This window comes from Centrocercus urophasianus, unplaced genomic scaffold (assembly GCF_019232065.1).
Source record: "Centrocercus urophasianus isolate 14NV4802_14NV808 unplaced genomic scaffold, USGS_Curo_1.0 seq_36, whole genome shotgun sequence".
NCBI lineage: Eukaryota > Metazoa > Chordata > Aves > Galliformes > Phasianidae > Centrocercus > Centrocercus urophasianus.
In genome coordinates this window covers 2,912,198-2,925,915 of record NW_024884933.1, presented here as the reverse complement: position 1 = coordinate 2,925,915, position 13,718 = coordinate 2,912,198, and the positions used below count along the sequence as shown (strand labels likewise).

The following is a 13,718-nucleotide window of genomic DNA, read 5'->3' as shown; positions in this document are numbered from 1 at the left end:
TTGCCCGGTGCCCGCGAATAAAATACAGTCATTAAAAAAAAAAAAAACAAAAAACCAACAACAACCAAAAAAAAACCCCGAAAAAAAAACTCGCGCCGGTGCCGTGCGCTCCCCCGGGCTGCGCTGCCCGGTGCCCACCTGCCGAGCCCGCGGGCCGAGCCGGGGCTGCTGGAGGCGGCGGGCCGGCCGCGGCCGGGCTTACCTGCACTTGGGGCTGCTTTGGGTGACTTTCCAAGTCGGGGGAAATGTGTGTGTGTTTGGGATGGAGGCTGCAGCGCGCATGCGCCATCAAACTTGCCCTGATCCCGGATTTTTCCTCCTCGCGCTCCCCTTTGCTTTGATTATTGAATTTTCCTATTTCTAACAGGAGGGCGGGCGGCGCGCAAAACCCGGCCTGGAGCCGCCGCCGCCCGCCCCGGCCCGGCCGGGGAGGGACGGGGGCGGCCAGGCGGCGCGGAGCGGACTCGCTCCCCGGGCGGAGGGCGGCCGGGCACGGCGGAGCGCCCGCAAAACCCGGAGCGGATCGCCCTGCCCGGCGGGGACAGCGCGGCTCCGCGGCTCCGCGCCCGCACCGAGGCCCGCGTCCCCCGGCGGGGTTCCCGGCCCGGGGAGCTCCCCTCACCGCGGTTCCCAACGGCGAACCCCACCGAGAGCGCCGGGGCTCATCCATTTTTGTGTTCCCGGCTGATGTCAGCGAGCGCAACGCTCAGTTTCTATCTTACAAACTTCCAAACTTTGTTTTGTTTTGTTTTCTTTTGCTGACACTCGGTTTGGGTGTTACCTCAAATCCAGAACAAACCACGCTGTGCTGCATCTGTATGCAAGGCTGGGCCGGGCTGCAGCCAAGTGGCCAGCGCTGCAGGTTGGAACCAGAGGGGTTTCCTCTCCCCACCGGCATTCACCTGGATCCCAGCACTGTGCTGAAAAACCATTGCTTTTCAGCTCTACCCACTTTCTCAGCCCTGTCTTTCAACCACTTAGGCTGTAGTTACTTCGGCACAATCTGCAGCCTCAGCTCTGCCAAAGCACCCACCCGTGGGTCCCTCTGCAGGGTGCAGTGCCCCACTTGGGGCTGTTGGAGGGTGAGTGCTGCCCACAGCCCCTGCAGCCACCTCCTGGGAGCCCTGTGGTGGCACACACTCACACACACTGACCCACACTCAGCCACACACACACAGCCCCTAGCAGGGGCTCTCCACCTGTTGTTTCCAGCCTGCTGCTCACACTTTGGGGCAGAAACCTGGCTTTTGTGCTGGATTTACTGGCACCTTGCACAACTGGGGCCCAGCTCTGCAATGGCGGCTCCTACGTGCTATTGCCACACACGTAAATAATAACAATAATTAATAATAATAGGCTAATTCCTCTGATTTCGCTGTGACTACTCATGTGAGTAAAAGTGACTCATCGACGTGAGTGTTTGCAGGACTGCTGCCAGCTCCTGAGCTTTTATTGTGAGTCCTCCAATATTTGGAGCTCTGCTTTGATCCACAGCTCTGGAATGACATGTTTCCAGCAGCCATGTTTATGCAAGGAGCTCGGCCACGCGGCCCTGTGCTCCCCGAAGCTGAGCAGGAACCTTCCAAAGGAATGGGTTCTCAACAGCTCAACAGCTTTGGAGAAAATCCCGCAGCCAAGCAGCTGAGGTGGGGCAGACTCATGGATTTTAAGCAGGGATGTTCAGCAACACGCATCCATTCAGCTCAGTACTGAGGTCCTGTAAGGATGGGGAGCCTCACCTGGCTGCGCTGACAGGACAGACACAGGGCTGTGCAAATACTCGGAGCGTTTCACCTGTCTGCATCTGCAGAATCCAGGCTCTTGTTTATCTGCATATTGTTTGGTATTCGTCATTCTGCACTTACTTAGTTGTATCTGCTCACAGTAAGAAAGCAGGAAAATGGGGATAGAAAGGGGATAATTGAAGTAAATAGGACTGTGTGAGATAGTTACAGGAACTGCGGCGAGTATTTATAAAATCCTGACGTTACACAGCCCAAACCTGTTGAATCTGTATGCTGGAGAGACACTGCTGGGGTACAGCCCATGCGCTGCTGAATGTCAGTGACCCAGCTCCTGGTGCAAAAGTATGAAAGAGCAGGTCCCAAGCTATGGATTCTTCTCCTTATGAGGCATCCCTGAAGAATGAAGGGTTGGGAGAAGAGGGCCCTTTAATTAAGTCTGAATCGTTATTTTAAATTGCATTTACTTGTTATTATTTTCTCTTCTTTGCTTTTTTGCATTTCTCTCGTCTGAGGTGCTGAGCACGGCAGCCATCCCCCTGCTGGGACGCTGCAGAGCCCCACGGCGCTGCCCTCCTTGGGGCACAGCATGGTGATGTGTGCTTAGCAGAGCTCTTTGCACCGCCCGCTGCCCCCCAGGCAGCCCCCAGCCCTGCCTGCCCCACAGCTCCCTGTGCTGCTTGCAGAGCCCTGTCGCAGCGCTCGCTGCTGCCTTCTGACCTTTCTGTCCCTGCTTGCTGAAGTTCGCCCACACAGAGCCTCGCTCAGCCCAAGGCTGGTGCCTGCCATGCTACTCCTTCCCAGTAAAGGCTCCTCCATCAGATAGAGCATGAGGTAATGACACCTTGCACAGCCTGGTCTAGATAGAAATAAAATAATTTAGCAAATTGCAAATGATGCATACTTAACTATTTATGCAGCATCTTCCTGTCATCAACCCAAAGCAATTTTACTTCCGCGTTGAACAGAGGATGAAAATGTTGTATAGATTTAACCATTGCAGGAGTTCCTTTTAAGTGGTGCAGTAATCTCTCTCCAGCTAATTTAGTGTTGTAATAAGGCACCACCCTGAGAAGTCTTTTGTGTTCTTGTGTCAATACTGCCCCCAAACCATAAGCGCTGGCATCTGCATCTATCATAAAAGTGGGTCTGAAATACAGAAAGACTAAGGAAGGAGCCAGATGGCCATTGGTGACGCAATCTCAAGAGCCTTTTCCCACTTCTGAATGCACTGATTTCATTCTGATGCCCACTAAAATGCAACTTTCTTTCTGACCAAACCCACGCTACGGTTTAGAAGCACCGTCAAACCCAACAGGGAGCGTAAGCAGAGCGAGGTGTGCCTGGCAGCGGGCAGCTCAGCGCTGCTCTGCTCCTGTCCAGGGGAGGATCCTTGCACATTGCCCAGCGTCTGACCTGCCCCAGACCAGTTCAGTCCCATTGGGATTGAAGACCTGTTCAGTTCCAACCACATCTCTCATTTTTGCTCCATACTTTTTTCAGTATACAACTCAACAGTGGGAAAATTCCCAAAGGAATCATGGACATCACCATCATTCCATTTCCCTTCTGGTTTTCTTTACCAGACTTCCTATTACCATCGAGACCTCACACAGCTATGGGTCCTACCTTCGCTACTTTCTGTTTGCCTGGACATTTACCAGACATGTTGGCTGCATGAGACCATTGGCAGCCCCTACTCCTCATGCCTCTCCATCTCCCAGCAGGTTCCACGTACTCCCAGTTAGTTCCCATAGCATGCAGCTCCACCATCAGCTGCTCCCCTTGTGGAGAGGACATCCTGCTCACTGCAGACTTACTGCCTATAACATATTGGTGGTATTGGTATTATAATACATCATTCAAATAAATTTCCATAGACTGAAACTGTAGGACACCTTTCGTGCTATTTATCATTCAGTAATTAGAAATAGTAACATACAAACTCATTATTGGATTGTCCTCTATGTGAGCTGTCCAAAACTCGCAGCTAAATCCAGAAACATCACTCTCAACCCCAGCTTTGGGAATGGTTCCCTCATTGGGGACCGCTGGGGGGCTGGGGGCTTTTCTGCCCATGCTGGGTGGTTGCCTGCAGTCTGTGTAGGGTCACACAGCAAGGACCTACCATGCACCTCCCTGCTGGGGAGCAGTGACAGCAGGACAGGGCCCAGGACACAACCCATCTGGTTCAGCTGTGCATGTGCAGCCTGAGAAAATCGTCCTTAGCCTTAAAAAATTGCTCACCCAAGAAAAACAGTGCTAAGACAACACAAGAAGACCAGGATTAAAATTATAAAAGCCCAGAAATTCATGCTGAAGGCTTTGATTCTGTCCTCGTCTCACCCTGCTGTGATGGGGTATTTGGAGGGGGGATGGAGGGCTGCTCATTAACTCCCCAAAGGAGCACAAGTCTCTGGGAGGTGAGGAAGAGGCGAAGTCTCACCTACCAAAGTGCTCCAGGCCAGTCTGTGCTGCATACAGACACCTCCACAGCCACCAAGTGCCACAAGGGACCCTCACCAACCCCAGGTGTCTCTCAGAACCTCTCCTCCTGCTTTACGATTTGCTGCAAGAATGAAGAAATCACCCTGACACGTACTAGAAAACTCTTGTGGATTCAGTTTGTTTCGTAATGGAAAATGAAAAGTAATTGCAAAGGAGGAGGAGGCATTTTTTCAACGGCAAACATAATATTATCTGCTTTCATTTTTTTATCGTCAGAGTGGCACAAGCAGTTACAGAATGTCATGTGGCCACTGTTTGTCAAGTGCTGTTTTTTCACAGCAGCTGATGGAAGGAGCGGGGCAGCCCGCACCACGTCCCGCATTGCTTCACGGGCAGCAGTGGGGCAACACGTGTTTGTACCGGTGGGGATCAGGCCCTGCTTTTGAAACGTCTCACTTTTGTTCAGAAATATATACATAAAGACTATCAGTATGCAAGCATACAATAAACGTGCGTGAGGCACGCTGCAGGTGCACAGACTGATACTGATTTTTGGCTGGCATAAATTAGGGGAGATAAGAATTTGCTCAGAATCCATTCTTATCTGGTTTATTTGCCTTAAATCTGTGCAGAGGTTCAGGCAGGACTCCTGGCACTTAGCAGGCTGTATCTGGCAGTTAAAGCCAGTTCTGCCCCCAAATTTCCCACTGTTCTGTGTGCCTGGGTAACGTGCACTGCTCTGGGGCTCGGTCCTAAGAGAGGCCACTAAAGGCAATAAATAAAGGTAGAAGAAAACAATAATAAATAAGCACCAACAATAATAAAACTGAAATTCAAGTGTGAAGTTGTATGTTTGTAATAGCCTGCCTGTGTTCGAAAATAATCAACTAAATAGCAGTAAATAATAAAAATTTATATTAACAATTCATTTGTGCTGATACAGACCTTCAAGTTAGAGTTCATTATATTAATTTACTAATTAATTAAGCCCTACATCACCTGGCATCTACACAGGTTTTATTACACTTTATAGATGGGAAAACTTAAGAGGTTTGCCTAGGGACACGGTGAATCAGTGGCAGAGCTGGACACAGAACTGGAATATCCTCTGCAGCTCGACGTCTGTTTACAGCACCACGCTGTCCTGATTTTCCAACTAATTTAGTCCAACAGATGCAATTCTCAGTGTGGAGACTTGAATTGGGGTGCAAGAGGGAGTTATTTTGTTTGAGCTGAAATCAGCCCTTAATTATATCAAGCTAGTTATATAAACGCAGTTTTAAAAATACCCTTGTAGGCATCTTACATCTCAGGACACGGACTTGAAAGCACACCTTTGGTTTGAGTGCTGCTGTTTCCAGGCAGGCCCCACATCCCAGCCGCTCTCTGCGTCCCTCCCATCCCCTCCGCACCAGCAAACTCCACCTAGCGAGGCGTGCAATTTGGAATGCCTTCCACTGAACACAGATGTGTCCTGATTTTGCTTCAAGACAGAGTTCCCACCATTTATTTGGGCCTTTTAATAACCGGTTTGTGCTTCAACGCCAGGCTTTGTGACCAACTTCCATTTATCTATGGGCTTGCCTGAAATCCGATCCCTTCCAATACATGTCCTGGGCTGAACCTCGCTGCCATGTGGTCACCCCACACTTCCTGGGCAAGAACAGGTCACTATGTTAGCTCCCATTGGCACTGGAGCACAGGCACCACAGGACCCGCTTGGCCCTCTCCTTTTCCCCATGGCAGCCCAACGTGATGTCATGCAGGGTTCACCGGGAGGAACGGAGGCGAGGAATGCATGGGAACTGCAGAGGATAATGGGAAACGTTATTTATGGCCTGAGTGCAGAAAACCTCCCTGCCTCCCCCCGTGCCAACAGACAAACCCATGTCCAGTAATGACAAAGTCATTACCTTTTTATGATTTTTCAATAGGGTTCAGATGTAGCGTGTCGATCCCTTACAGCCTGCCCCGCCGGGGCTCCCGTCTCTCTGGGAACATGCAGGTGAGTGGGTGTGGAGTCGCCAGCCCTGCTTCCCGAATTTGGGCCTTACCTCCCAGCAGCCTGTTATCTCCCTTATTAAGGGAGAATTATAATGTTTCCCTCCTTCCCAACAGGCGTTTGGGACTGCAATAAAGGCAGTGTGAGAACTGCCACAAGATCAAGGTGGGGATCCCATTGGAGAAGGTCAGCACAGTGCTGCTCCTGGTAAGATACAGGTTTGGGGGCTTCTAATAGAAACTGTAGTCTTTTGAGTGTTTTTTTCTAGCGTGAACACTGTCCTTGAAAAAAGCATTTTCTCACGTGGAAATCCTAGAATGACGTGATCCTCACATACTGAAAAGGCTGAAATCCTTTTGGATGAGTTGGCTTCTCAAGCCTTCCGTCCCGATGTCCAATGAGAAGTCTGTGTCCCGACAAGCTCTATGCTCACTATTTCCCCGTTGCTCCTTCTCCTCCTCCTCCACTCAGCCCTGTACCTCCACTCCGTTTTTCCTGCCTTTAATGCTCCATCCAGGCTTGTCTCTGCCTCCTGCCTCTCCGTGGCTGCCCTCCACTTGGTCCTCCCAAGAAGACCCCCGTGCAGTGTGCTAACCCACGTCGCTCTCTGGGATTTATTTGGAGATCTGCTGCTGGTTTATTTATTTCCCTGTCAGCACACCCAGCGAGGCCCGTGTGGCAGGAGATGTGAGCGGAGGTGATTATGGGAGACTATTTCCCCTCTCCACTCATTCACAACAAACAAAGAGCAATGATTGATGATTAAAAATGCATTCTCTGGGCTTGTTTTCTTTTGTTTTACCATTATGGAGATATTATAAATACTGAATACTAATCAATCCAGACCTGGTGGGACCTCGTAGACCTGCAATCCAAGGGCTTTGCTCTGCCTCACAACCTCTGCAGCTCCCCTTCCCTCCTTTGTCTCTAAACCAAACATCTGGGGTCTTCCATCCCAACCAAAAGGATCGGCTCAGCTCTGGATGAGCCCACAGGGCCTTTTGAGACTGTGCTCCCCCCACCAGGGCATCCATGCATCAGGCACTGTGCTCCGGCACCCCGGCCTTCCCCTGAGGTGGGGTGAAAACAGAAACCCAACTCCTGATCAAGGGCAAATTTCTCTGCTTTAGGAAGTGCAGAGTGCCACAGATTTGCTCTCCAAGGGGATGCCCTGTGAGAGCCGAGCAGATGAGGAAGTCTCCTCCCAATCCACTCAGTGCTGCTCGCAGCAGGGTTGCAGCCCTCCCTGGGCATTACTGTGCAAAAGCCAGCGTGCCACATCTGATTCCACAGCATTACACAATGTCCACATAAACAGCAAACTCGGTGGCGCTTGCATTCTTTTCTCTTTATTCAGTCAAATTAACTGCCTTCTCTTTCTCTTTTTTTCCCTCTCTTTCTCTCCTGCTCGTTCAAAACAAAGCCGCATTGCACCAGGCACTGCAAAAACTGCCCAAAATCCATTCTGAATGGGAAAATTCCTCTCCACTTTGGCCTAAGCTACTCATTTCCACATCAGTGTCCCACCTCCCACTCACAGGCGGGGAGCAGTCATGCTGTGGCAGGGCTTCACCAGGTCAGGTCCCTGCACTGCTCTGCGCTGTACAGGAGCACCCCAGGCACGGCCACAGAGCCCAGAGCTGGCAGGGCCACTCTGCTGGGGCAGCTCGCATTACAGAGAACAAACTGCAGTGGGCACTGACACACATTTTTCATAATGTGCTTAGAACCAGCCCTGGAATAGCTGAGCTCAGCTGGAGCATATCAGGAAGGAGAAGGAAGAGAATTTGAGCTGGGCTAGCAAGAAATTTTAGTCTGAACCATATGGCAAGAAACTGCAGTGTGTTCTTATCTTGAAGCCCGAGGATTTATTTTATGCACATAATTCCCTGATCATCTTGATGTGGCATCTATCTCAGAGGAGGATGGTGTTACACTATCTCACCAGCACTGCTGGAAGTTGACAATCTCTCTATCATCTTAACTTTCTTAAATAATTTTAAATATATATCTGTCTTTATAAAATATCAAGGACCTGATCCCATTGAAGTCTGGGAAAGAAGTCTAATCAGTCTCAATGGGTGCTTGGATCAAGCACACGGTCGTTCATTACTCTTTTTACATACTGTATCTCTGCGTTCCATCTCTGCATGCCACTCTCCTCCAGCACGCACAGGATCTTCCTCTCCCTTTGAAATCAGTGAAATTTTTCCACCAGAACAGCATTTCTTTGTAATCCGTGGGCAAAGATGGAAGCCACCGCTCCCAAGTAACAAGGAAGCCTAAAACACTGATTCTTAGCCAATACTTTATCCCTCTGCATCTGCACATTTACCTCCTTCCCCCTGCCCAGGGCACTGTGAAACCAACTTGCAGTGAAAGGGGCTTTGCAGCAGGCAGTGATAATTAATACGTTTCAGATTTTTTAGGTTAGCCTTGAGCCTGCAAACAACCTTCACTTGCAGTGTAATTACAGCAGTTCACCAACACATGCCGCCTCGCAGGCTTGTTGCACCAGGTTCAGCACGCAGGCTGGTTCAGGCCACTCTTTGCTGAGCCTCTGCAGTGGAATTCTACCCTTACACAGTGGTCTGTTCAAAGGAAATATTGTTATTGCTGTATTTTCAAACATGTACACTTTCACCCAAAAGATCCTAACTCTTCTGGCAGTTTGTTTCAATGATACCACTTAGCGTAAGCTTGGCAGAAACAGCCCTGCATGTATATGCATGCCTGTATGTATATGTATGCACAAGCTCTACACCCACACGCACCAGTTACTAATCCATTGGCTGATGTATTTATGGCTATTTTTCCTATAAACCACTGCCCTCTAAGAGGCTTACAGCCTTCTGCAACCACAGGAGGTGCCTGTTTGCTTCAGCAGTGAAAGGCTGCACTTCAGAAAGAGAAAGGCTCCATCTGTAACCTCACTCGAGGACGGTGACCTTCGTGTAATTAAAGAGTCGATTTAAGAGCCCGGTTTTGGAGATGTCACCTTTCAGTTCTGCTTTGCTGGCAGCCTGGTTGATACCCTGGGCACCCACGTCCCCGCAGCCACAGTGACCCCCAGAGCCAATCCCAGGGAACCACAGGAACCCCTCCTGCTCCACCTCCCCATGCCCGCTCCCTTCTCTCTCCTTTAGGTGTCCAAATTCTTAACCCTTAGGAAACAAGAGACCGTGATTGTTTTCATCGCGGTGAAGTCAAAAGGCAGCAGTCAGAAGCTGGGTCACAGGATGAGCCCAGAAAGTTTGCTCCAGAAAAATGAACCTAGGGCCACGAGTCAAGAGGTGTGAGACACTGCGTGGTCCCACATGAACTCATTGCAGAGCCTGCTTTCTGCCACACAGAGCAGAGCCCAGGGCAGATCCCCAGCCCGCGGTATGGAAGAGGTCATGAGACAGAAAATCGCAATGGTCCGAGGAGTCTGAATCAGACGACATGGTGTGACAGCACTGCACTGTACAGTGCTGGTTAAGGATCCCCAGCCACTGCCAAATAAGTATGGTAAGTCGTGGAAAATTATAGCGGGCAGATCTCTGCACTCATACAGCCATGCTCTTCTGATATCCAGCTAGCTCAGGTATCTCTGCAGGCACTGCACTGAGCAGGATACACACACAGCAAATCCTGCAGCTGGTGCCTGCATTGGTTTCCACTCCGTGCCTCCACATCCTCGTCTGTAAAATGGGGGGAAAGATCACCACGGCATTCAGAAGGAGCCGTGCGACCGATGTGTGTCCCGAAACCTCACAGAAGGGCAATTTGTTGTTTTCCTTATTTTCCTGTGATCACACCATTCCCACAGGGATTGTTTATTTCTCAGCTCCGGGTTTCAATTCATTTATTTCTCATTGTGTACCGGGTTTCCATACAGAGCAATTTCCACTAGCAAAGACTGAAGGGACTATTTTCCCCTTTCCAGCTTCAACTTAACAAACGTATAGGCTGATAAATCCTCTTGTGAAAATCCTACAGGGTGAAACAGGCGACAGATCAAAGGGAAGGAACATTTGTCCTCTGGTGCGATACCAAAACCAGCAGAGCTTCCTCCCCTTCAGAAAATCATCCTTCAGAAGTGCTCCCGTCCCACCCTCCCACTCCCAGTTCCCAGACCCGGTCTCCTGACTTTGCCACACGTCTCTGCCAGCCCCATTAGCATGAAGGGTTCGACTTCCTTGAGAGAAACACCTCTGAACAAAGCAGGAAATGAGCCAGAGGAGGGACAGCCCTGGATCCTGGCTCTGGGTTGTTCTGGGTTCCTACCCTCAGTTACGAAGCTGTTTCCCTATGAGACCACTCCAAAGCAACCTGAGAAAGTAGATTCTATAGTGAAGCCTTGAAAAGGGACAGGAAAAGTCTGGGGATCGCCTGTTTGCTAAAGGGACACAGAGATTCTCCCAAGCTCTGAATGACTGCAGTTCCATCAGCTGTGCCCTCCAGAGGACGCAGTGCCCGACCACCAACTGCCCAGCACAGCACTGAAGTAAAACACGACTGTTTGAGCCGATGTAAATGCCAACATGGCCCAAGCAGCCCATTTTCCTCAGGAACTATGCTGCCAATTAGCGTAGCGCCTTTACAGGTAACTTATTAAGCTGAGGTTTGACTTGAATCATTCCCTAGAATTAATAAATTTGGCTCGCTGCTTCTGCAGACGTGCTGCCTTCCCATGGATTTAAACAGTTGATCAGTTTCAGCGGCTCGCAGTGACAAAGTGGGCTGTCATGGCACACACCAACCCGCCCAGCACGGCCCTGCAGAGCAGAGCATGCTGGTGTAACTTCCACGCAGGTGAATGGCAAAGCAGTGCAAATTCAAATAGCCTTTGCCTCCTGCTAATAAAATTAAGCCCTGCGATAATCAACACTTAGGGCACGCATCTCCAACCCCACTGTGCAATTCCAGGGGCTCAGTGGGAGCAGCCATCGGAAATCCCTGTAGGCACTTTTCTGAAAACACCTCCTGTGAGCACAGCTAAAACAGGGAAAACAATTCAGGTGAGAAATTAAAAGGAAAACTCCAGAAAGCGCAGGTGAGAAGCGGCTGCTTATCAGCCCAAAAGGGTGGGGAAGATAATTTATTGCTATAAAGTGGACTTCTGTTCTCTTACCTGTGAATGTTATCATTTTTGATAAGCGATATACACGCATATTTCGTATTTCTATATTTAAAAAAAAACAACAACCGAAGTAAAATTATATCATAATAAAGGCTGGTAATGGCAAGGCCGGGTCGCCCATGGAGGCAGGTGTGTGTGTTCATGAAACACTCCTTCCTCCCTGTCCCAAAGAGCTGCCATGCAGCCTGGTCACGAGCTGAAGTTACTGTAAACATGGCCTTCTAAAGTCACCAAAAAAGTTCAGCACCCCTTGCAGGAACGATCAGCTTACACCATCTAATTTTTCTGTCTGACTAATGCATTCAGTCAGATATCATTTCCTGCTCACAGACCGTTTCTCAACTCAACCCAGCTTTCTCCCTCTTCTCTTCTGGGCTCATTCTTTAATCCTTCTGACCCGTCTCTGCTCCGTTTCTCCATTGTGACCGTCATCAAACCGCTTCCCCTGAGCTTTTCCCCTACACAGAGCTGCAAACCTTCACGGATATCTCCAGTTCCCTTTGACCCAAACCACGAGAGCCCCATTCACTTTATATGCCAGAAAACCCCTTTCACAGCTACCAGGAACACCGAGCTTCCAGCCCACCTCAGGACCCGCCAACAGGAGCTCAGTTACCCATCTGTGGGCAGGATGGTAAATCAGTGGCAGCCTCCAGAGATGGGGATGAGCAGAGTGCCCATCAGGGACAAACACACACCGTCTCTGTGTGATGGTGAGGAGCCGTGCTGTGCACCCACTGTCCATCCTGCTGCACTCTGGGCTGGGGAAAGGCAAGGAAGGGGCTAGCTTTAAGAGTATCACCGAGTGCTTGCAGCATTGCACTCATCTGCTGCTGCCCACACATCTGTACTGTCCCCACAGGGCAAGAGCGCCCGAAATATTTGAAGATGGGCAAAATGCAAACAACCCCAGCCCCCAACAAGGGGTGGCTCTGATCCAGACACCTGTCCCTTCTGCAAGTCTCAATTTGGCTTATTCTCAACGGGCCGGCTCAGGGAGGCTCACTGCAGGAAATCTGCCCTGATCTCAGAGGGCTTTTACAGCCCTGTGGTCCCAGCAGCTCTCAGGGCAGTGGGGTGGGTGAGCACGCTTTGCTCCCCGTGTCACGCGGCCTGAAGGAGAGGCTGTCCTACCAGCCCGTGTGCTGTGAGCCTGCAGCCCCTTGGATGATCCTGGCTGGAATGTCACTAGTCCCAGTAAAGCTCCCTGCAGACAGAAAGGGGAAATAGCTCTGCACTCTGTTCCACTCCTGCACCCAAACATGGTATCTGCGTCCAGGGAACAATGACTTAAAAAGGACTTCAAAAACAGGCATTATTTGTCATCTGGAAGGGCTATAAAAAGAAACACTTCTCAAGTAGTGAGTGTGAATACCATTACTTTACAGATTCAAGGGAAAAAAAGTTGATAACCTTGGGGAGACCCGACCTTCAAACAGGTTCAAATAACTTTGCCATGCTTTCCCTTCCTCTCTCCCACACAAGCACAAAATTACATACGTGCACGTGCTCCCACACATACATACTCCCACACGAATGCACATTTGTAGGCATGCACGTGCCCCCCTCATACACAAAAAGCCTCCTACATGTTCTCATACACAGATATTTCCATGCATTCACATTTCCACACATATTTCTGCACCCACAGTAGCACTCTCGTGCACATCTACATGTGTGCACAGACATACATGCACTGCACATACATGTACACACGTGTGCACACATCCAGATGACACACAAAACATTACATGCAAGCACAGCACCATAACTGCAAATGAAAAATCAGAGCTCTCAGCACTGAGTGCATTGGAATTTGTTTTGGAAAGGAATTCCAGTGTTTGTTTCATACCCAGAGTGTTTGAATCATCAAAATACAATCCCGTGAATTAACATAGTTAAAAATCAGACTACCTAAAAAGTAAAAGCCCTTACTTTTGCAGTTTCCTGTCCCTTCAAATTCAGCTTTCTAGGCAGCCTGGATCAGCAGAAGATCCTAACAATACCTTCCAAGAGGTGCACGCCTGCCCGAGGGCATTCACACCCAGAGCAGGGCTCTGCAGGACCTCACTGCTGCAGGTGAGCCCTCGAGCTGACAGCAGGGCAGACCTACGGGGCTGGTGTCCCATCATGGCACATTTGTGGTTGGCCACCTCGATCTCCTCTGCATGTGTGGGGCACACCTATGATCCTCCACCAGCCAGACCATGCGGTGAGCTTATCGCCATGCACAGCACCAAAAGCAAGGAGCCCACATTTGCTACAGCAGTGCAGGGAAGGAGGCAGGAGATTCACAACACAGGTAGGTTTCCAAGGCTGGACTGTATGGCCGCTGCTCTGTGTGGATATCACTCTGTATGGACACCACTCTCACCTTTTGCCAGAAACAACTGGATCCACA

The 13,718-nt window shown here is 50.0% G+C and overlaps 1 protein-coding gene across 2 annotated transcripts in view; it reads right to left on the bottom strand.

Annotated features, from left to right (window-relative positions):
• CASZ1 (castor zinc finger 1) overlaps positions 1-349 on the bottom strand; it is a 148,293-nt gene extending 147,944 nt beyond the window's left edge. For both annotated transcript variants that reach the window (XM_042831469.1, XM_042831475.1), the window contains exon 1: positions 203-349. The gene's annotated coding sequence lies outside the window, so the exon portion shown is untranslated. The remainder of the gene's footprint in view (positions 1-202) is intronic.
• Between the last annotated feature and the right edge of the window lie 13,369 nt (positions 350-13,718).